This window comes from Pelodiscus sinensis, chromosome 6, assembly GCF_049634645.1.
Source record: "Pelodiscus sinensis isolate JC-2024 chromosome 6, ASM4963464v1, whole genome shotgun sequence".
Taxonomy (NCBI): Eukaryota; Metazoa; Chordata; order Testudines; family Trionychidae; genus Pelodiscus; species Pelodiscus sinensis.
In genome coordinates, this window is record NC_134716.1 from 96,926,471 (window position 1) to 96,949,711 (window position 23,241).

General features: G+C 44.3%; 1 long non-coding RNA gene across 2 annotated transcripts; it reads right to left on the minus strand.

Annotated features, from left to right (window-relative positions):
* Nucleotides 1–126: 126 nt before the first annotated feature.
* Nucleotides 127–23,103, minus strand: LOC142829951 (uncharacterized). 2 transcript variants are annotated; one of them, XR_012904910.1, is made up of 4 exons: nt 22,953–23,103; nt 9,829–9,958; nt 1,114–1,256; nt 127–782 (listed from the first exon to the last, which is right to left on the minus strand). It is a non-coding gene; the product is annotated as an uncharacterized LOC142829951 (long non-coding RNA). The 2 variants fall into 2 exon arrangements; XR_012904909.1 differs by having other exon boundaries at nt 127–1,256.
* Between the last annotated feature and the right edge of the window lie 138 nt (nt 23,104–23,241).

Below are 23,241 nucleotides of genomic sequence, written 5' to 3' on the forward strand. Positions count from 1 at the left end.
TGTTTCTTTGCCAAAAACATTTAAACAAACATAGCTCTCTCCTGAACTGCAGAATTCCCAGCTTTTTGCAGTCTGGGAATTCAACACTTCATATTATGTGATAGTTTTGTGATGCAAACTAAAATCCTTGTTGCACAAGCTTAAAGCCACTGTAATCAGTCTCTTTCACAATACAAGTCACATTGGAATCCAGGTCTTTGGCTGTGTAAAAGGCATTAAGCCAGACTACCACTTTGGCACACTATCACCATTGCTATTGCTGTACTAGGAATTCTGGGGGGCTGCACAACTTTTCGGAATGGAAGGAGTGGAGAAAAGATGGATCAGGCTCCCAACCCCACGGCCAGCATATGGTCCAGATATATATCTCACTGTGGCCACCACATGAGCTAGAAGGTTACTTACCTCCTAGGAAGAAAGTGAGAGACTTGCAGAGCTCCCTTCCAAACTATCTTATTTCTACCCACCGGACTCAGTACGTGACTCCAGCTGCATTCTCCCCCCACTCCTTAGTTCTAGGGAGGGAGGGAAGAGAGCACTAAGCTGCCAGGGTTCACTCCTTTTTTTTGCTTTTTTGTTTTTTTTTGTTTGAAATAATAGTTTTTGGCTACTGTCAAATATTGTGGTTAGTCTTGTAGTTCAAGTGCTTGAAACCTGAACCTTCAGCTTTTCAGCACAGGACTCTAACATGATAGCATGAGCAGTAAGAAAGCTTGTTGGAAATTAAAGCTTTAGCTAATGTGGTTTGTTTGCTTGGCACTGCATGTGATCTCAGGCTGGTTCTGTAAAATATAATGAAAATGTCATAATTAATTTCTCTTTACTTCTGCTCAGGACTTGTGCTAATCACAATAAAAATGAATGTCATATTAAAAAAAATACTTTGAATAGCAAAAAAAGTGAAGTCAGTTTAGAATTGGCTAGCCCAGCAGCTAACATATACTCATAGCTCAGACTAATGATGATAAAAGAATGTATCCACTGTATTACCCTACTGCTATTTTATAGCATCCAAAGATGTGCTAAGTGTTTTACAGAATCCAGGAAGCTATGGCCATTCCCGAAAGAATTTACAATCCTAAATTAGAGAAGGTTCTTCATTCTGGACAGTACCTTTCAGCATCCAGTCATATTGCCTCTTCCTAGTCCTCTCAGTTTTCGCTCTCAGTATATGCTGGAAGAAGGAATATTTCTTCGTCTCTTGATTTGATGGCACCCTGATGGCTCCATGATTACACAAGAATTCTAAGCAGCATCTGTATTAATTACATTAAAAACCTTACACTAGAAAGGTTATTTAGGTTACAAACTAGTCCTCAAAGGTTAGGAAATGCTACATTTCCAGATGTTCTTGCCACCTTAATTCTGCCTCTATTCTGCATCCTGAATGAGGCAGGGGGTCAGCATTAATAACAGGGTTGGAGCATATAATTAATGGACTGGAACAATGCACAGGCACAGGAGGGCAGAATGAAAGTCATGTGCCTATTTTAAGACTGATATTTCTTAACTTTTGAATGATTGAGTCTGTGGTGTAAATAACATGCTTTTTATATCGTGGTGGATTTGTGTGTGTAGTTGCTGAGGTTTATTTTTAGAAGAAAAAAGGTAAAGTATCTATGCTACAAAAAGAAGTTACTCACCCTGTGCAGTAACGATTGTTCTTCGAGATGCGTGTCCCGTGGGTGCTCCACTGTAGGTGTCAGCTTGTCCTGGCGCCACAGATCAGAGATCTTTTCTAGCCGTAGTCTGCCAGACCACGCAGGCGCGAAATACGGCTCGTGGCTTTTCGCGCCGTTTGAGCGCCGCTGGTCCGGCTCCCGCCAGTTCCTCCTGCCTCCTGGTCTGAAAGACAAAATAATAGATTCCAAAGAGGGGAGGAGGGCGGGTCGTGGAGCACTCACGGGACACGCATCTCGAAGAACAATCGTTACTGCACAGGGTGAGTAACTTCTTTTTCTTCTTCGAGCAGTGTCCCGTGGGTGCTCCACTGTAGGTGAATGTACAGCAGTAGCTCGCAAATGGAAGAGGGTTCGGAGCTAGCGTGCCCTAGCTGAGGATAACACCGCTGTCGCCACCGTGGAATCAGGTATTAACAAGTTCGGGATGGCATAATGCGTGGCGAAGGTTAGGTTGGAAGACCACGTAGCAGCTCTGCAGATATCTATCAAGGGGACTCCCTTGAGGAATGCAGTGGACGTAGCGACTGCCCGAGTCGAGTGGGCCCTCAGGGTTGAGGGCAGTGGTTTCTTACGTAGTTCATAACAGGTCCTTATGCACTGTACGATAGTAGAAGAGATGCGTTGAGCGGACAATGGGCGGCCTTTAGAATGGTCCGTCATTGATATTAATAACGAGTCCGTCACTCGAAAGGGTCTGGTCCTCTCGATATAAAAGGCGAGAGCCCATCTGACGTCCAAAGTGTGCAGGCGTACGTGTTCTGGTGACGCATGTGGTTTGGGATGGAATACAGGGAGGATTATAGGCTCGTTGATGTGAAATCGAGAGATCACTTTGGGGTGAAAACGTGGTTGCGTTCGGAGTATTACTGCTTGGTGCGTAAAAATTGTATAAGGAGGAGAAGCTGATAGTGCAGCTAGCTCACTCACTGTCCTCACGGAAGTAATGGCCAATAAGAAAATGACCTTCATGGACAGGTCATATAAAGTGCAGGTCGCTAGCGGTTCGAAGGGTCTGGCCGTTAGGGAATTGAGAACCATTTTGAGGTCCCAAGGATCCGCCGGTTGAGTATAATACGGGTACAGGTTGGACATTCCCTTCAAGAACCTTTTAGTTGTTGGATGGGAAAATACTGAGCATCCGTCGACCGGCTGGTGAAAGGCTGCAATTGCAGCGACATGAACCCTGATGGAAGCGCAGGTGAGGCCTGAATTCTTGAGGTGTACCAGATAGTCTAGGATACACTGCAGGGGTGAGGAGACTGGGTTCAGATCCTTTTGGGAACACCACGATGAGAAGCGTGACCATTTGGAAAGGTAAGTAGTCCGCATAGATAGTTTTCTACTGTTCAGTAAAATGTGTTTGACAGATTGTGAGCATAACACTTCTGACTGTTGGAACCAACTAGGTACCAAGCCGTCAGCGCGAGATAGTTCACCTGCGGATGAAGAAGGGAGCGATGATTCTGGGATAGGAGATCGTGTCGAGCTGGCAGAGGAAACGGAGGATGCATCGACATGCGATGTAGGTATGGATACCATGTTTGCCTGGGCCAGGCTGGGGCTATTAGGATTACTGTGGCCCTTTCTCGAATTATTTTCTCCACCACCCTTGGAATTAGGGGTGTGGGTGAGAATGCATAAAGTAGGTGACGCCCCCAGTTGTATAGGAAAGTGTCGCCTTTTGAATTTCGTCCAATCCCCGCTCTCGAGCAATACCGAGGACATTTTGCATTGTGAGAAGTGGCAAAGAGGTCCACTAGCGGGAAACCCCATCGTTGAAATATTATTGAAAGCACTGCAGGGTGAAACTTCCACTCGTGATTGAGAGAAAAATGCCTGCTGAGGGCGTCTGCCGTTACATTGTGATGGCCCTGGAGGTATTCTGCGATTAGGAAGACGTTGTGTCTATTGCACATGTTCTATAGACGTACTGCTTCCGCGCACAAGGAGTGGGACCTGGCGCCTCCTTGTTTGTTTATGTAATAAACGGTCGTCATATTGTCTGTAAGGACTCGTATGACCTGGTCGTGAATGATGGGAAGGAAGTGTTGACATGCCTTTTACACTGCCCTGAGCTCCAGGAAGTTGATGTGCATCAGCGACTCGTCTGGTGACCATAGGCCTTGTACGTGTTCGGGCCCGAGATGCGCACCCCATCCAGTGAGTGACGCATCTGTTGTCAATTGCACCGACGGTTGGGGGCGATGAAAGGGTACGCCCAACAGCAGATTGTTTGGGATTGTCCACCAAGCAAGTGATTTCTTGACATGGGTGAGAACTGTTATTGTCCTGTGGGCATCGCGTACATTGGGGGGGCAGATTCGAGCCATCCAATGTTGAATGCATCGCAAATGTAACCGTGTGTGTTTCACCACATATGTTGTGGAGGCCATGTGTCCCATAAGCTGTAGGCACCGTAGTATGGGAACCTTTGGGCTGACGAGTAAAATCTGGATCAAGTCCTGCATCGTGTGGAACCTCTCCATCGGTAATGATGCGCGTTCGGTCGTAGAGTCTAGACGAGCGCCTATGAACTGTATTGTTTGGTGTAGTTCCAATGATGACTTTGGAACATTGAGAATGAGACCCAGTTCGTGGAAGAGCATGCGTGTTGTCTGAGTGGCACTGAGCGATTCCTGTAACCATTGGGCTCTTATTAGGCAATCGTCGAGGTATGGAAAAATCATTATGTGTAGGCGACGTAGGTATGCGGTCACCACAGCCAGGGTCTTGGAGAAAACCCATGGAGCCGACGAGAGACCAAACGGCAGGACCTTGTATTGGAAATGGTCTGTACCAATTTGGAAGCGTAGGAATCGTCAGTGCGCCGGATGGATCGCAATGTGGAAGTATGCGTCCTGAAGATCGAGGGATGTGAACCACTCCCCATTCTGAAGTGCTGGGATGATTGTAGTTAGGGTAACCATTCGAAAGCGTTGTTTTCGCAAGAAACGGTTGAGGTCGTGAAGATCTAGTATCGGTCTCCATCCCCCTGATTTCTTTTCCGTTACGAAGTACCGGGAGTAAAAACCTCTGCCCTTGAATTCGTCCGGAACAGGCTCTATTGCTCCAATGGTGAGTAGACGGGCAACTTCTTGCCTGAGCAAAATCTCGTGAGATGGGTCCCTGAAAAGGGACGGGGCAGGGGGGGATGGATGAGGTAGCGACGTGAATGGAATGGTGTAACCGAGATGAATTGTTTGGAGGACCCATTTGTCGGTGGTGATGTAGGCCCATCGATGAAGGTACAGCCTGAGGCGGTGATGAAATATCGCCTTTGTAGCACTCAGAATGGCATTGACAGGAATGGTTCTCAACCCCTCGAGGGACGCGTCAAACTTGCTGCCTGGTACCCTGTTGGGAAGTTGCTTTGGGCGGCAGGCGTCTGTGCTGTTGCCGCTGCCTACCCCTTTGTTGGTCCTGAGGCCTATACTGAGGGGATTGCCGAAGGGGGGGCCTCTGCCTCTGGTAGGGCGTATATCGCTTTCTACGGTATGGAAGAGTGTACACGTCGAGTGTTTTCAGAGTGGTTCTGGAATCTTTCCCCGAGTGGAGAAGTCGGTCAGTCTTCTCGAAGAAGAGGTTCTGCCTGTTAAAGGGTAAGTCCTCAACCTTTGAAAACAGGTCCTTAGGAGCAGAGGACTGTTGCAGCCAGGATGCTCTGCGCATAACTGATGTAGCTGTCGTGCGCGCTGCCGTGTCAGCTGTATCCAGAGCAATATGTAAGGCTGTTCCGGAGGCTGCGTAGTCCTCTTTTATAACAGCCTTTAGAATGTCTCGTTTTGTCTCTGGAATATGTTGAAGCAATGGCACAAGCTTGGCGTAGTTGTCGAAGTTGTGATTCGCCAGCAGTGCGGAATAATTGGCCATTCGTAATGTGAGTGTTGCCGAGGAATAAACTTTACATCCGAATAAATCGAGACGCTTACTATCCCTGTCTGCGGCAGTAGGCTTGTGCTGTGGCATCTTTGCCTTCTGCTGAACTGCATTCACAACCAGGGAGTTAGGTTGTGGGTGCGTGAAAAGAAATTCCATCCCTTTGGCGGGGATAAAATACTTTTTATCCGCCTTCTTATTTGTCAGCGGGGTGGATGCCGAGGACTGCCAAATGTCGTCCAATTTCGAGAATGGCCGCATCCAGTGGCAGCGAGATCTTTGGTTGGTGAGTGTGCTTGATATTGCGAAGGAGATGGGTGTTGTTTTTGCTCCACGTTGCCCAACTGTACGTTTTGACTCTCCGCTACCCTTTTGAATAACTCCTGAAACTGGCGCAGATCGTCAGATGGTGAGGTGTCTCCCTGAAAAACTGCATCGTCGGGGGACGATGAGGAATGGTGTGCGGGTGACTGATCAGGTTCGGGATCCCGAACGGGAAGAGGTTGTCTGACGTGAGAGGGAGACCTGGAGGAAGTTGAGGGGGCAGAAGAAGAATGGTGTTTTTGCACGAGATGGGTTTGCGGAGACCGGCGTTGATGATAGGATGACCTATGATGATGATAGGGGGACGTGGAACGACGGGATCTCATCGAGTATCCCGAATGGGTTGAAAGCTGTGGTGATCTTGGTGATCGCGACCTCTCTCTATAATATGTGCTGCGACTGGGTGAGCGAAGATCACGATGGTAAGAATGACTGGAACGTGGTGATGTATGGCCGGTACGAGAGTACTCAGAGTACTGTGGAGATGGGGAGCGTACTTCGGGAGAGAACTCAGGGCTCAGTGATAAAGAAGATAATCTCCTGGGTGTATGGACCGGTGGTGCTAGCAAATGCTCCGGTGGAGAGGAAGCCGGGGTGGAAATGACCAAGTGCGGGATTATTTCCACTGACATTGGAGGAATCCGTGCCGAGGTGGTCCCCATCGCTGTCGTTGATTGTCTCGGTACAGGTGATTGCCTCCGCTCCGGAGATCTACTCAGAGGAGAAGGTCGTCACGGTGCCGGTGAACGTCCTTCTGATGGCTGCCTGTGGTGAGACAATCCTTTCGGTGCCAGAGGACGACTCGGTGCCAGCATGGTTGAAGCCGGGGAGCGCCCCGGTGCCGATGAGCGTTGAGGCTCTTGCTGTCTGGTGGGAGGCGGTGGTCGATTCGGTGCCGACAGAGCAGGATGGGAAGGATGCTCGGGAGTTCCCGAGTGTCGTCTCGTTAGAGGTCTAGCCTGAGGCAGTGCCGAAGTGAGGTCGTGCACTGGAGGATGACTAGTCTCCGCCGGTCGTTTGGGCGCACCTTTCGGCGCCGGTGAGTGTCCCGGTGCAGGTGAGCGCCTCAGTACCGGAGAGCGTCTCAATGGTGGAGAGCGTCTCGGTGCCGGTGAGCGGCTCGGTGCTGGAGAGCGGCTACACGCCTGAGAGCACCTCGGTGCCGGGGAGCGCCTCAGTGCCGGGGAGCGGCTACGGCTCGGTGCTGGGGAGCGGCTCGGTGCCGGTGGGCGCTCCGTGCCGGGAGCGGTTCTCAAAGCCGTAGAAGTCCCTGTGAATGGTTTAGAGACCAAGGGGATGGCTGAGATGGTTGAACCCGATATAGAAGGGCTCGGGGCCGACTTACTCCGGCTGTCTTTAGGCGGCCTCGCAACACTTGCGTGCGGTGCCGTTGACATCCCTGGCTTGTCGTCTGCACCCGATCTTGAAGGTGGAAGGGATCGCGTCGGAGATGGTTTTCTCTTAGCTTTCTTAGTTTGCTCCGCGTGTCCCTTGGATGGTTTGACTTCAGGCTGTAAGGCTTTGTCAAACAAGAGGACCTTTAGACGCATGTCCCTGTCCCGCCTAGCCCTGGCTGTCAGTTGGGAGCAGTGGGGACATTTCTGAGGTATGTGGCCTTCCCCAAGGCGCCTGATGCATAGGGAGTGGCCATCAGAGGCAGGCATTGCCTCGTGGCATTCGCCACACTTCTTAAAGCCCGGCATTTAGGAAGAACAACTAACTATTGAAGAAAAATGTTTTTTTTAAACGACTAACGACTAGATTACTAACTACAACTTTAAACTCTATACAATAACTCTATACAATAACTATATTTCGTCTCTCTATATCTGTAGTGAAACAGTGTTCGCAAGAGAGACGTTGTTCCGTCCGCTGCCGAGGACAGTCAGGAGGAACTGGTGGGAGCCGGACCAGCGGCACTCAAACGGCGCGAAAAGCCACGAGCCGTACTTCGCGCATGCGTGGTCTGGCAGACTACGGCTAGAAAAGATCTCCGATCTGTGGCACCGGGACAAGCCGACACCTACAGTGGAGCACCCACGGGACACTGCTCGAAGAACAACAACCCTTTTCCCCCCCCCATTCATGTTTTTGTGTTTGAAACCTGAACCTTGAATTCTGCAGCGCACACTTCTGTTACTTGAGCTACAAGACCTAACGGATACGTCTACACAGCAGTGTTATTTTGGAATAACTGATGTTATTCCAAAATAACAAAGAGCATGTCTACACTACAAGCCATTATTTCAAAATAATGTCAAGCTAGTGGACTTCTTACTCTGACTTATTGTAACCCTCTTTTTAAAAGGAGTAAGAAGTTGAAGGAAGAGTGCTCTTCCTTCGACTTCTTGCTGTGTAGACAGCACTAAAAGCTGAATTAAGCTATTTTGACTTTAGCCTTGCTGTGCAGACATATCCTATGTTACCTGATAGCAGGAGAAAGCTGTTGTTTCAAATAGGGAAACAGGGTGACCCACTAGAGACAGATGAAATGTAGACTCTTCCCCTTTACTTAATAATTAACTGTTCTTTGGGTCTCTCACTCTGTCAAGGAATCATGATTCAGATTCCTTTCATTATTGAGACAAGCCAGAACAAGTATGACTTAGCCAGACCTCCTTCACTTCTCATACTTTAGGTTTGGAATTAAATGGAATCCAGATCTCATATCATAATAATTGTACAGTTTGTGCTTCAAAACAGCAACTGATCTGAGGCTTTGTTAAAACTCATCCTGCAGTAGCTTGGTCGGTATCTCTCATTCTGTAATCTGTAAATACATTACAGAGACTGGATGAGAAATGCAGCACAGTCTGTAACATTGTTCAGTCTTTTTTTCCTGTGTTTATTCACCAGCTTGGCTAAAGTATATTGAAATGTGTCCAATCGTCCCAAAGAATTTTTAAAAACTGCTGCTTGTGTGTTTCTTTTCATCTTTATTTGAATGTTGTTTTTCAAGTTCATGAAACTTGTTCATGTTTGACATTTAGTTAAACTGTTCGGGGGAAGCTGAGATTAATTAGGTCATTTCAAATTAGCAAAGCAGAATCATTCAACCACAATGTGTGGGGAGGAGAAATGTCTTCACATTACATTCCAGATTCTAAATGTCACACACAATAGAAACAAAGTAATACTACATAACAAAGTTAACACACGGGAATCACAATATACACCAAGTTTGAGTTTTACACATTACTTAAAAAAATTATAATATGCTTTTGATGAATACTCAACTGTTCGCATGGAATAACAACAATAGTCCAGATTGTGCTCTGTGGACAGATGCAGAACTGAAAATTGGTAAAATGGAGCACAAGAATATCACACCAGCATAAGATACTCTCTGAGATCAGAGCCAGGGAACCAGACCTATGCAGGATTGGGGAAGTAGGAAAGACACCTTTGTACCAAGTTTTCCTTGTCTTCCCCCATCCATAAGCGGCTCTGTGTACTCCATAGCAATAGAGGAGGATATGGGCCATTTGCTTTCATTTATACAGAACTTTTCTTCCTGAAAGAGCTCCACATCTGCACAAACTATAGTCTGACTTTTAGAAGTCTCTCGTGGAACAAGGTGTACCGGTAGTTCGAATTAGAGAGCCTAATTCAAACTACCTACTCCGTGCCGTGTGTAGCCGCGGGCCCGGAGTCTGCACTAACGGGGATTTAAAAATGGCGGCACCCGGCAAGATGCAAATGAAGCCCGGGATATTTAAATCCCAGGCTTCATTTGCAACTTCAAATGCCTACATTAGCCATCCTAGTTTGAACTAGGGTGGCAGTGTAGACATACCCTTAGAAAGTGAGTAGTTCTAGGCTTAGGGATTCCTCAGATGTATCTTCGAAATGACCGGTTATGTCCTCACTACCAACCATCGAGGGCACTCTTGTGTGTAACTTTTACAAAGAGATAAAATGTTATAGACTGCAGGGATTTACTCACATTCTGTAGGAGGGTTGACATAGTCGTAAGCAATTTCAGGAGTGCTGTTTCTCCCTCTGGTTCCCAGGCACGTGTAGGTCTCCTTTTCCCTGACTCGGGGAGCTACCCCCTGAGGTAGATCAAAGCTGTACTAAAAAAAATTAGTAGATCAAAACTGTGTTTAGTGAGAGAGTTGCATCTGGCCAAACCCTATGTATGCATCTAAAAAGCATGGAACTAAAGCATTAAGGGGAAGGACTTGTGCATTCCTTTTCACCTCTGTATTGCCTACAGCACTGTCCGTAGTACAATCCAATGCTCCAGAAAGCTTTTCATTTCCATCTCCAACTGATACCTACAAGTAAATACATACACCAGCCTCATCAAATTGTTACTCAAAACCTTAACAGTGACCTCAACAGTGTTAAAGCACAATAACTTCCCAACTGTATGTAATGAACAACAGTCTACTATGCTGAATTGATTAGAACTGATATAAAACCATCTCTTAATGTCTTGAGTCAGAGTGCAAATCTTAGGGAGGGTTGGACTGCATTATCAAACAATAATATTGCAGGCAATGTGAAGGTAGAAAACAGGGCTCAAGTCTTTCTCTTTATGGATTCTTATTCCCAGGCTTTTCAGATTTTTGTGGTTGTGTGTCCTACTACAGCAGGTAATTTTTGTTTGCTAATTTAAATTGAGTCTTAGAGCAGAGAAAGAAAACCCTCAGGCTGGCCCAGCATTAAACAAACAACTCGATCTTCATATGGTACTTTTTCTGTTGTGAAACAACTTCTATTATAAACATGGCATTTAGAGTTGCTTTTTCTTTAAATTTCAAGATGACCAAATTGTTTCATAAATCTCTGATCTCACTGCCAGTTTATTAGTGCTGCTGGCTATAAACCAGTTGACTGATGTCAATTTCATAATAAAGAGTGACAAAACTGGACAAAGGGCTCATGGAAAGTAGGAGTGGGACTGAACAATTGTAAATCTGAATATGAGGCTATAGCAGTAGTTCCCAACCTTTTCCAGATGGGAACCCATTTTTACAATTCAGGAACACTTGGTAACCCAAGGCAATTAAACAAGGGGTGGAGAGGGGGCAGAGCCATCTGGGGAGACACTTGGCGACCCTTTTGAAATGTAATGGTGACCCATATTTGGGTCCCAACCCATAGGTTGGGAAACCCTGGGCTATAGGTTCTTTTGTGAGATGGTTTTTCTGCTTTTATAGTAAAAAAAAGTTTGTGTTTTCTTGTGGGGCATATGTCCATGCATCCATCTCTCTCTCTCTCTCTCTCTCTCACATCATCCTTATTTCAATGTCATGTAATAAAGTACATGAATATGCTTATTTAACATTACCAAACAATACACTATTTAGCATGACACCAGAAAAGATTCTTCCAGGTTAAATTATGAATTGAATTAGCTACACTGCCAGTTGGTATTTCAGTTTTGCTCCTTATTACATATATTAATAAAGAAGTAATCTTTGGTGTCATCCCAGACCTCAAATGCATTAATTCAGCTGTCCTGTGCACAGCCACCTCCCACCTCTGAACCCACACACAGAGACCTGTTGACTTCTGTGGTGTTTACTGGGTAGAATCATCTGCCAAATCATCACTCTGGGAGCCCCTATAGTCTTTGCCCGGTTTTCAATTTGTTCTGTTCTCTCACTATTCCCTGCCCTGTTTGTCACTGAGGGTACGTCTAGACTACAGGGTTTTGTCGACGGAAGTTTTGTCGACAGATACTGTCGACAAAGAGCATCTAGACACATTCAGTTCTGTTGACAAAGCAAGCTGCTTTGTTGACAAAACCCTGTAGTCTAGACGCAACCCTACAGGCAATAACACCTTCTGTCGACAGAACTCTGTCGACAGAAGGTGTTATGCCTTGTAAAATGAGGTTTACCAGCGTCGACAAAACTGCTGAGTTCTGTCGACATTATGTCGACAGAACTCAGCGGTAGTGTAGACGCAGGTATAGTTTTGTCGACAAAAGTCCACTTTTGTCGACAAAACTCAGTAGTCTAGACATACCCTGAAGCCTTTTTAAGAAAAGCTTGTTCCAATTATGGTCCTTACTAGTAGGTTGCTACTATAGTTTTCTTGGTTAGTGCAGACAGTAATTAACAATATTCTAAATTACTTTATTAGGCTGCTTAGTGCTTATCCATAAAACACTTGCAGTACCGATAGATAGGGCTTTAGGCATTGGTTCCTGATTTGTCAGACATGTGCTTGCTTAATTATGCCTTCATGAGACTTGACCTCAACTGCAATGCTCAAAGGCTTAAAGTTACATAAACACATAAGTATCTACAGGATTGGATCCTGAGGGATAACTGCTGCTTTAATATGTCTGCACTCTGTGGCTTGTTACTAACAAAGCCATACTGTTAGTTATTTTTGAAGTGAGGTACATTTGGAATGTACCTAGATGTCAAACATTTCAATAAAAACTTTATGGCTAAATACACAGCACAACAAAACCATTCTTAGTCATCCCAGGACACTGAGGTATTTTTATTTTAATTCATTTCAGAGACAAGTTCCAACTAAGTAGTGTTGTGAGCACAACTGTTAAAGGGAAAAGATGCAAAAGGGAGACAAAAAAGACTGACTGTTATAACCCACGGACTGTGTTAAAAGCATAACTAATAAAAAAATTGGAATCTTTTGGAAATCATTGAAGCAAAAATGGTGTGTTGAAAATTAGATCTAATTTGTGGAGAAAATAATGGAAAGATGGGCTATTCTGCCCATTACTCATTTTTGGGATTCTCAAAAAGAGACTTTTGGTGGGGATAAAAAGCTAGCTACATAACACAGGCTTACTGCAGGATAGGACAGGAGCCAGCTTCACTATCATGACTGTCACTTCTGGGACTCCAGATCTTCTTTGTCCTCGACCTGAGAGATGTCCTGACCAGGTCAATCCAGAGAGAGGAAAACAGATGACATTGACGTTGGGGCTATGTCTACGCTACAGAGTTTTTTCAGAAAAACAGTTTTTCTGAAAAAACTTGATATACATCCACACTGCAATCGCGTTCTTTGGTGGCAAAAAATCAAAAGAACAGAGGGTTTTTTCTGACATTGGTAAACTTCTTTCTATAAGGAAGAAGCCTTTTTCCAAAAGAGCTCTTTTGGAAAAAGGCGTGTGTGGACGGGGAAGAGGGCATTCTTTCGAAAGAAGAGGAAAGAGGAAAAAGCACAGGTGTTCTGGTGGCCATTCCATCCACAGTAATTACAGCTTAAATCGAGATAGTGTGGACACACTCTTTTGGAAGAAGTTTTTTTGGAAGATCTCTTCCGGAAAAGTTTCTTCCGAAAGAAGCCTGCAGTTTAGACTCAGCCGTGATCAAACACTGCTTGGGCTATGATATTTTGTCTCAGTGTGTTCTTTTCCTTTCTTACCTTATTTTCTCTCTCTCTGATCTCTCTGTTCTTTCTGTCTAATAAATGTCTGGGGTAGCTGGCCAAGACTGCACATGTTGCCACACTGCCAGGACAGCTATAAACAAAGCCCTAAATATCATGATTCTAGTACAAATTTGCCTAGGCTGAGAATGGCTGATCAGACCATGTGCTGGCCAATGTTCTCCAGTAGCAACACTGCAAATCTCAGTCAAGAGCAGAGATAGAAGCTACATTTTCTATCTGTTCCTGCCTTTTTGTGTGTGTTTATCTTGTTCTGTCTTCCAGGAAAAAGGATTAAGCTGTACCAACATCAGCAAGTACAGCTCCAGTTCATCTCAAATATTTATCTTTTTCCTCAAAAGAATGGTTCTGACCATCTTTAATAGTATATAAGAGACTGTCAAACAAGGGCAGTGGTAGTTTCTTCTAAAAGAGGGAACAGGCAATGCTGTTAACATGAAAATATTTTTTAATACTTCACATCTCAAATGCTTTAATCTTTATCCCCCTTCTTTTCTGTGTCTTTAGTAACAAGTCAACAAAAATGAATGATGTGCTTGGTACTAAGCATGGTACTAAACAGACTGGGGTCATTTTACGCCAAACCCCAAATCTTGTTTAACACTGTTTAACGTTGGATAATAAATGGGTCATGTTAACGCCTTTGACTCTTTGGATCCATGTATTTCATCTGAATTAGTACAATAGGGTCAGAAAGAGGCTCCCCTTGCTGTCACAGGGTACCAAATGAGTGAAGAACCAGGCTGTTGTCTACCCTGGCTGGCAACAGCCATGTAGTCACAATCCTGCTGTCTCTAAAGATGGGGAACAGAACACCAGAGATGTGATCTCACAAGCCAATTTCCTCTCCTCTACCTTGACAGCATTGAGAAGAGGATATTGGCTTGTGAGACCACATCTCTGGTCTCCCGCAACCCTGCTATCTTTAGGGGGAGAGAGGAGCTGGGGACCTCAGAAAAGCGTGATAGAGGTCACTAAGTCCATTTTTTTCCTTGCGGTAGCATAGGCTGGCATAGTGACTATAACATAGTTATCATAATCCCTCCTGATGATGTATCATTTATAGACATAATCTGTAAGTAATATTGGAGGAGAGCTCCCAATATTCAAGAAAGAAGCAAAAAAGAGCCTTAGTTCACTTTCATGCCTATTTCCCAGTTCTTACATTGTCATAACTCTATATATTCCTGTATAGTCTTAAGAAAAGATCTGAAGCCCTGATTAAAGCTTGTAATGCTAGGAAACTCCTTTAATTTTTTTTAAATGTCAGTGTTTTATTTAGCTTCTAGGCACTGTCTGTGGGAAGAGAGGATTAAAAATCAGAGGTGAGGGAGATAGGAGGGTAGCCTAATGGGGTGTTCAGTGAACGAGGAGCATGTATATTATTGCATATTGAAAATGAGCAAGCCATATTGAGTAATAACCAGTTAAAACCAGAACAATGAAGGAAGGATATATTTGTGATGGTGCTATGAGCAAGGAGAAATGAAGAAGTCTCTGGGGCTATGTCTACACTGCAATGCTATTTCAGGATACCAAAGTATCCCAAAATAGCTATCCTGTGTCTTTACAGCAAGCCTGTTATTTCAGGCTTGCTATTCTGGCGTCCCTGTAAACCTCATTCTATGAGGAGTAAGGGACGTTTTGGAATAGCGCTTTATTTTGAAATGTGGTGCTGTGTAGACCGTCAAATGACAAAATAAGCTATTTTGAAATAGTATTTAAATAAGATATGCAATTTGTGAAGCTCAAATTGCATATCTTATTTCAGTTATGGTGCAGTGTAAATGCACCCTCAAATGTCAATGATTGCAACTGAGATTTAAGTAGTGTTCATTAGCTTACTCTGCAGCAGCTTTCAGTGAAAAGAAGCACACTGCATTAATGACAGTACTTTAATAATATTTTACATTTGTACAGCTCCTTTCCCCTATAGATTGCATTACCATTCATGTAAAGGGAAATTATAAAGTTGTATTATAATGATCCACTGTTAAGATACTGGATAAGTTAACTTTGCAGACAACCTTTTGTGCTTTCCAGATTAATTACATATCAGTGTACCTAGAACAAACGCATGCAAAAATGAGTAGCAAATTCCAGAATGATCAAATGAAGTGACTCAGGTATTTCCAAACCAGTGTTATAACAAATTAATGTCTGGATTTTCCACCGTGCTATATCTGATGCACAGAGCATAGTGTACTTGCACTTTTCCCTCTGAGTCAGTTCTGAACTGATGCCCAGGCTGAGTGTTAGAGTTCATGCTGGAGGAGTCTCTGTTTTGGAAAGGGATGAAAAAGAAATGCCTTGATCACCTGGGTTCATTAATATTGCCTGGCCCATTTTACAAAAGTAGGCATACTATCTCCTAATTTATCCCTACAGGGCACCCGGTAAATCACAGGGGACAATGGTGATAGGGTCAGAGGGGCAGTCGTGTTAGTCTGAATCTGCAAGAACAATGAAAAGTCCCGCGGCACCTTATAGACCAGTGGTTTCCAACCTTTTTACACCCAAGATCACTCTATTCTCCTCCTGTCCATCACTTGCTATCCCCAGCCCTTACTTACACACTCTGATAAACAGTTTATTTTAAATTATGCGATACATACAATTAAAATCACGAGTTTATAGTTATGAAATAAATGGTCTGTTTTTTATTCATGCTATTTAAATCTATAGCATTTATAATTATACATTTTGTGGGGACAGAGTACTGCGGCTGGGGGTAGGGGGGAGGGAACAGGGTGCTAGGAGGGCAGAGGACAGGGTTCTGCAGCAGGGGACAGAGTGCCAGTGGGGACAGGTTTCTGCAGCTGGGGACAGGGTGCCACTGGGGACAGAGTTCGGGGAGTGGGGACGGGAATGGGGACAGAGTTCTGTAGCTGGGGACAGAGGAGTGGGGACAACATTCTGTAGTTGAGGACAGGGGAGTAAAGACAGCGTTCTGTAGCTGGGGACGGGAGTGGGAACAGCGTTCTGTAGCTGGGGACGGGAGTGGGGACAGCATTCTGTAGGTGGGGACAGGGGAGTGGGGACAGCATTCTATGGCTTGGGAGTGGGGGCTGCGGAGTGGGGTGCCAGTGGAGGCAGAAAGTCCTCTGCATCTCCCTCCTCCCAGCATTCTTCCCCCTCCCCAGGGAAACCAGCGCATGCCTGCCCCGGGGCCGACCCCCCCCCCCCATGCAGGGAAGCCCCGCGCGCGACTACCCAGGGGACCGACCCCCCTACGTGCGCAGGGAAGCCCCGTGCATGCGCGCCTGCCCCGGGGACAGCACTACCCCCCCGTGCAGGAAAGCCCTGTGCGTGCTTGTCCCCGCGCCAACCCCCCCGCGCTGCGAAGCCCCACGCAAACGCCTGCTCCGAGGCCAACCCCCCCGCACGCGCGCTAGGAAACTCCCTGCGCCCCTCCCACGGGGCTGACTCACCCCTCCTGTGTGGTGCAGGGGGCCAGCAGAGCAGCTAGCGCACTTCTGGAACTGCCGGAAGTGGCGCTAAGCTGCGGGACTTCAGAAGCCGACACTACCTCTGTTTTCTCTTGAGGTAAGTAGTGGGGCTTCTGAGGGGTGGGAAGGAAATGGGGGCGGGGCGGACAGGACGCCTCGCGAGCGACTGGTCGAGGCCTCGAGATCGACCAGTAGCTCGCAATCGACATGTTGGTGACCACAGCCTTAGAGACTAACAAAAAATGTAGATGGTATCATGAGCTTTCGTGGGCACAACCCACTTCTTCAGATGAATGACCCTGCAAACTAAAGTAATAGAAATTAGATGAAATAGTGCAAAGTGCAAGGTTGTGCATTTAGGGACAATCAACAAAAATCTGTGCTATTCCCAAAATTGTTTGTAGAAACCCAGTTGAATGCTTAGAGCCCCTAGCAAACTGATCATCTTTAATGATTCAAGGCTGGATTTTTCCCAGATTGCACTATTTATCTGTTAAAAAGGAGAAGTTTTACAAAGGTTAGGTGTTGCTTCCAATGCGTTTGGAGATTACCTTTGCAAATTTAGCGCATACTAGGATGAGACTTTAATTGCTGGAAAGATTTACATATTTATATTGCCTAAAGGTTTGGAAACTTTTTATCAGTAGCAAAGCACCATAGATTACAGAAATACACATAAGTAGAAGCAAAGAAAAAATCAAGTGAGGACACTAATTGTAACTGAATTTTTCTTTATTATTTTTAAAAAACAGAAGGCCAGATCCTCAGATGACTTCAGTGGAGCTACACTGATTTACACCAGTGGAAATTTTTTATATAACTCACTGAAGCAATGAAGGTCCCTGGCCTGGCAGAATAGATCTCTGTTCTTAAATAGGGTTCTTCCTATTTGTTATAGTGTGCATATAGCTGATGCTAGTCTTATCTGGATTCTTGCTGGCATGTAATGTTCAATAAGAAGTTAGGACAAAGGTCTTGATTTAAGCCTGCATGAGGTCACTGAATTCAGTGGAGTTATGCTGCTGTGAAACTAGAGTAATGCAGTGGAGAGCCAAGCTTTGTGGTCTTTGACATTTAAGCTATTTTTAATAGATCTGTACTAGAGAGCGGGCTCAGTTGAGCTGCATGCTGGGTACCTTTTCCAAAGTGCATCTTTGAGAGGACAGCTCTCATTTATGCTTATTTGTCCACCCCCCCCTCCTCCCCCGTAGGGGCTCAGATGCCAACCTGGGATCATGCTGTGGACTTTTATGTTGGGAGAATCCTCAAATGGCTGTTTTATGCAATTTTAAGGCCTTTTTATGTCTATAGTAATGTAAAATGCCTGTATTAAGGGCCAGAATTTGGCCCATTAATTTGTATAGGACTCTAGGATTAGGGTCTGTATATTTGTTCCCAGAAACCCAATACCTCAGAACAATCTGAAACATGCCAACTGGTAAGTACCAAAAGTACCATCTGCTAATTATAGTACTGGCACAGATCTATATCAACGTTCCCTGTGTTAATGCCCTTAGAAAGCCGTTCTGACAAGTCCCTCTCTATAATTGAAATCATGACGGCTTTTCATGATTGACAATTACTACAATGTAGTTATAGGGAATCCAATGAAAATGGGTGAGGTTCTTAATTTAAAATGCAGAGATTGTGCTATCTGAGGAAAAAATCTCATCTAAAACTCATTTTTAAACTCCCAAAATTAATGGATGTTTGGAATTGCTTAATAATAATAATAATAATAATAGAATAATAAATAAAATTTCCAAACACACCTTCATTGTGAAGGAGTTAAATCCTAATTCTTAATGTGAATTAGCACCAGTATTTATGAGAGTTCTTTATAATGCTGTGTTTCTGTTCTCTTTTGTAATCACAGAATAACCTTTTTTAAAAGCAGTAAAGTTAAAAAGACCAGAGAGTGGCTTTACAATGATACATAACACATTGTTTCTATCATGTAAGAATTGCTAAACTGAAGTCTATTTCAGAAGCACAAGTTATTGCAAATGTTGGAAGTGATTTTAGGAGCCCAAGGACCTTGTGGACCATGAACTCGCTCCCTGCAAACTTAACTAGGCAGATGGCTGGAAATGTGCTTTTGTACATTCATCTGTTAATGCGAAGGTCCCAATGCAGACATTAACACTTGAGAGCATTATGTGGATTTGGAACAATCTCTGGAACAGTTGGGTTCCATACAAAATTATTCTGACAGTCTGCAACAGAGATAATCCTGCCCTACTTCCATGCCAAACACCTGACTTCAAATGAAGAAGCAAGATATACTGAGCCAGTCTCACTCCTAGACCCACTCCTGTAATGGGGTTCAATTTCCTCCACTCTTCACAGCAGCACCCCAACCCAGTGATGACATAATGAACAAAAAAGAATAGTTAATAATTATTTTAGGTAAAAAAGAAGCACTGTGCAAACATAGTAAGAAAAGGTCTCAGCTCTGAAGTGTAAATACAAGACAGATAAAGGATGAGAGAGAAAACAGGTGATCGATCCATTCCACTCTCTCAGGGAGTCAGGAACAAAGCTCATGTTTCCTAGTTTCTAGCCAGGTCTCCTAGTCATTGGACCACACGTCCACACACGGTCTACAATGTTTTACAAGTGTTCTCACACTATGGCAATTTAAAAGATATCAAGAAAGCCCGAACTTTTTTTCTTTAAAAAAGAAGGGGAGAGAAGAAAAGAGGTTATGTTTGGTTTCATTATTAGAAATGTAGGTGCAGCATACCTAGTTCTTTTCAGAAAGACTCTATGAACAACTTGAGAATGAATACATTTATGGTGATGTTATCAGAGACACCACACAAGTAAAATTGGATCCTCCAAGTAGAGACAAACACAGAAGAAAAATCCTGTTCCTCTGATAGACTCATATACTGTAGAAGAAATTTGGTATGGGGTTCTTTTCAGAGCTTTCCTTCACCTTAGTCTCCTCCTGCAGGTATTACTGCACAAGTGGGTGTTCTGACTCAAAGGACTAATTTCTGACTAAGGTAGGACTAAGGATGGCAGAATCAGGCTCTGAGTGTTCCAAAAGTACTAATTAATTTTAATTTTGCATGTATAGTATAATTACTGACTTGCCTTCCATGAAAGTGAAATACTGAGATGGGTGGTTCATCTCTTAATCTTAGGAAAAGCTCGTCACACAATGTCTGTTTGATTGTTAATTGCTTTTAATAGTCCTGTTTGGCCAGTTCTACCCAGCAAGTATCACCAGAGACAGGTAGTAGATTTCTTAAGACATGGATAATAGCATAAACAAAGCTAGCAAGGAGAATAGGGAAAACATTACTGATAATTTCTGGGGTAACCAACAGAGGCAAAACAAATTCAGAGGACATTAAGTGCACGTGTACACTGCAACAATATTTCAAATAACTAGTGCTATTCTGAAATAACTTAGTCCGCGTCTACACAGCAGGCAGTTATTTTGAAATACTGTCAAAATACTGTCAAGCTGGAGGACTTCTTACTCCAGCTCCTGTAACCTTCATTGTACAAGGAATAAGGGAAGGCGGAGGAAGAGTGTTCTATTTTGAAATCAGTGCTGTGTAGTCACTCCCTATTTCGAAATAAGCTATTTTGAAATAAGATACGCAATTGACATAACTCGAAATGAGCTATGCAAATTGAACTAAGCCCTGAAAGTTTAGATGCACCCTAACTTGGTCTTAAATATCCTTTATTGCTCAACTGAAATAAAGGGGAGAGGGATAAAAGAAAGGAAAAGAAAAGAAGACAGGAGGAAGGAGAGGATATTTTATGGTATCTGGGATAAGTTTATTATCAAGAAAGGATGTATTCTAGTTAAAGGACAATATGTTTTTTGAGAGTACATCTCCTGCCTTCTCCCATCTTTCTTCTCCAAGAAGATATGTATAGATTTTAATATCAGAAGAGACCATTCTGATCATGTAGTCTGACCTACATAATACAGTCATGACAACATAAGTTGAACTTGAACATCATGGCTGTGTCTACACTGGCATGTTCTTGCACGAAAACGGCCGCTTTTGTGCAAAAACATGCCGCCTGTCTACACTGGTCGCGCGTTCTTGCGCAAGTAAACTGACATTGTACTGTAGAAAATCAGGGCTTCTTGCATGAGAACTCTGACGCTCCTTCTCAGGAATAAGCCCTCTTGTGCAAGAGCTCTTCCAGAAGAGGCCAGTGTAGACAAGCAACATGAATTTCTTGCGCAAGAAGCCCCTTTGATTAAAATGGCCATTGGAGCTTTCTTGCAGAAGAGAGCATCTACACTGCCATGGATGCTCTTGCACAAAAGCACATCTCTTACGCAAAAGCACATGCCAGTGTAGATGCTCTCTTGTGGAACAGTTTTTGCACAAGAACTATTCCACAAAAGAGTACTTGCGCAAGATGCTGCCAGTGTAGACGTAGCATGTGATTTCAGTGCTTTACTAGACATTCCTAAGAGGCAGATAAAGTGAAAGACAATGCATATTGTAGGAAATAAACATTTCAGCCATATTTTGTGTGCCCCGTTCAGCACGTCTAATTTTAAGCAGCTGGATAGTATCACTGACATAAATGAGACTAATTCTGTGCTTAAAGTTAGATGTACCCTGATGAATTGGTGCTTGGACAGGAAAGGGTCTCTCTTTTTTCGTAGTCGGGAACCCAATTCATGGTTTATGAGACTTAATAACAGTTCTGCCAGTGTAAATGAGCCATAAAATCATTGTAACTGATCACTACACAATGTTCCTGGCATAGGGAAAACTGGAGTGAGATTTGAAAGTTCTAATGTTTGTTTTGTATGTATTGAATATTTTTTTAAAAATCTTGATGTTCAACATGATTTCTTCTTCTGCTAGACATGGGCACTACAAGCTACATAACCAATGATACAGCTCAGCAACAGAGCTATTCCAAGAATAGTAAATGTGGATCACACATGACAACAATCATATTGATTTTTATGTTGGTGTGTGAGTAGGCAAAAAACCTTCCTGAGGGAATGTTCCTCCCAGAGGCTGGGTAGAGTGAAACTACCCCCAACCTGAACTATATAACTAAATGGCCATGGCTATTCCCCTAATTTCTGTGGGCTGGCTTTTGGACTGAGACCTCCATAATGGCACAAATAAGCCACATGCCACAAAGACATGTATCAGCAGGAATTACTTCTCCATCCCCTGTTACTTATTCCCAGCTTCTGACAGAGGCTAGGGATACCATTCCTAGCCACCTTGGCTTATAGCCATTGATGGCCCTCTCCTCATGTATTTATCTAGCTCTTTTTGAACCCTGTGAAAGGCCTTGGTTTTCACAACATCCTCTGGCAAGGAGTTCCACAGGTTGGCTGTGGTATGTGAAGAAATACTACCTTTTGTTTGTTTTAAACCTGCTACTTATTAAATGTACTTATATGTACCACCCTAAATTTAAACTCCAAAGAACTGGTGATAGAGCATCTTCTTTCCTTTGTCGATTTACCTGTTTTCGACCTCCCAGGTAAAGCACAAAGCCCATTCATTTACTGACATATTGTGGGAGGGATACATGGGAAACCTCAGAGCACTTTGGGTCTAGTGTTTCTATGTGTGGTGAATGCCAGGAATCTGCCTACAAGTTTCTTAATATGTAGATGTTTTGAGAAGCTTGAATGATTTTTTTGTGTTTTATATCAGTATTCAGATGCTGATTTTTCCATCAGCCTTTTCAATCAAAACAAAAATGCTTACAAAAGGATTTCACTAGGGTGAAAAATTTAACTTTTTCAATTATGTTTCTATCTTAAAAACATCTTTTTATGAGGGACACTCTTTTTCACACACACATCCCCAGCCCTTTTTCCAGAGGTGGTGGTGAAATAAGTAAAAAACTAGTGTTTTAAAAAATTATACTGACAACCTTAATTGTGGAATTCATGGGTGTTTTAGGGCTAGACTTTGCCTACAAGGCCTTACTCCGAGTCCTTAATGTTCTGTTTTGGTTGTAATGTCCTAATTAAAAACAACCAAAACTATCCATTGGAACCATATTGACCCCACCTCCACCTGGGTTATCAGGAGGGTTTGGACAGCTAGATCCACAGCACAAGCTGCTGCAGGTTGTACCAGGAGAGTGACTGATAGCAGCAGTAGGCTGTTACCCTTTGTGTGGGCTACAGCTACTGGCTGACATCAGAGCACTCCAGAGACTCTGGACCCCTGAGATCAAGAGGGGAAAATTGTGTAGGCTTACATACCACTCTGCCCCTTATTCCTCCCCCCGCCGCCCTGGGGCGGTCACACCACCAGATGGAGCCTTGCCCTCACACCAGGCTCTCCAAGGCCTGGGCCAGTGGGGTGGCTGATGAGGCGCGGACTGCACGAGGCTCCTGCACGTTCTCACCACCCAGCGCGAGCGACTGCACTTCGGCCAACTCCCGCCTTCCCTCCCTGCAGTCAGGCGGCTACCGCCAGGGGGCGGAGCCGCTGAGGAAGGTGAGGGCGGCTCCTGGCCAGGGGGCGGGCAAAGAATCTCGGCGCGCGGGC